The sequence below is a fragment of the Macrobrachium nipponense genome, chromosome 45 (genome assembly GCF_015104395.2).
Source record: "Macrobrachium nipponense isolate FS-2020 chromosome 45, ASM1510439v2, whole genome shotgun sequence".
NCBI classification, from domain to species: domain Eukaryota; kingdom Metazoa; phylum Arthropoda; class Malacostraca; order Decapoda; family Palaemonidae; genus Macrobrachium; species Macrobrachium nipponense.
Genome location: NC_061105.1, coordinates 225,005 through 225,769, shown reverse-complemented (window position 1 = coordinate 225,769; position 765 = coordinate 225,005). Strand labels below are relative to the sequence as shown.

The 765-nt window shown below is 34.0% G+C and overlaps 1 protein-coding gene across 1 annotated transcript in view; it reads right to left on the bottom strand.

Moving 5' to 3' along the window:
- Positions 1-444, bottom strand: part of LOC135214251 (alpha-ketoglutarate dehydrogenase component 4-like) — a 381,447-nt gene extending 381,003 nt beyond the window's left edge. The window contains exon 1 of the transcript XR_010314316.1: positions 350-444. The gene's annotated coding sequence lies outside the window, so the exon portion shown is untranslated. The remainder of the gene's footprint in view (positions 1-349) is intronic.
- Positions 445-765: the final 321 nt, after the last annotated feature.

Sequence of the window (765 nt, the reverse complement as noted above, 5' to 3'; positions counted from 1 at the left end):
CGACTGCATGGATAATTGCAAGTTTAAGTTACCGTCCATTGGGTAAAATCCATAGATTTGTTTTTGTCTTTTCTTAAAGACGAGCATTGAATTGTGACAGTGAACTTTGCAGACACTCTAAAATGATCGTTGTGACTCTTGTAAAAAAAAAAAAAAAAAAAAAAAAAAAAAGTGATATCAGACACGGCTTCAAAACTTTAAACTACAGCCTATATTCTACACACAATGACAGATTAATATGGCTTTACATGGACTCCATAACCATATTTCCTTTTTAGGCGGACGTTGCAATAATTATGGCCAACGACGCCAAGGACATTTAGGAAGAAATACAAAGGGATAACATTACCTTTTTGGTGGTTCTCTTTCTCTGTAGTGTCAACTACAGGGATTCAGGAAAGGGAAGCGTTGTTGTCTATCTGTTGGTAGAAGAAACAGAGACAAATATTCTCACAATTTCTCGCATTGCAGGGATATATATATATATATATATATATATATATATATATATATATATATATATATATATAATAACACAGAGAAAGTTTTCTAAGATTTTTCATGATTCACGATCACTGCGTCTTTTGTTACCAAACCATTGCGCTGCTGTTGTTACTACTAAGGTTACGTTATTACCACTACAATAATGCTACTACTACTACTCACCACGTAGTATGTATAGTTACTGTGACGAGGACGTACGTAGTGTATATTATCACATGTCTTATGGTTCGTGAAAGATGACCTGAACGACACAAAAGACGA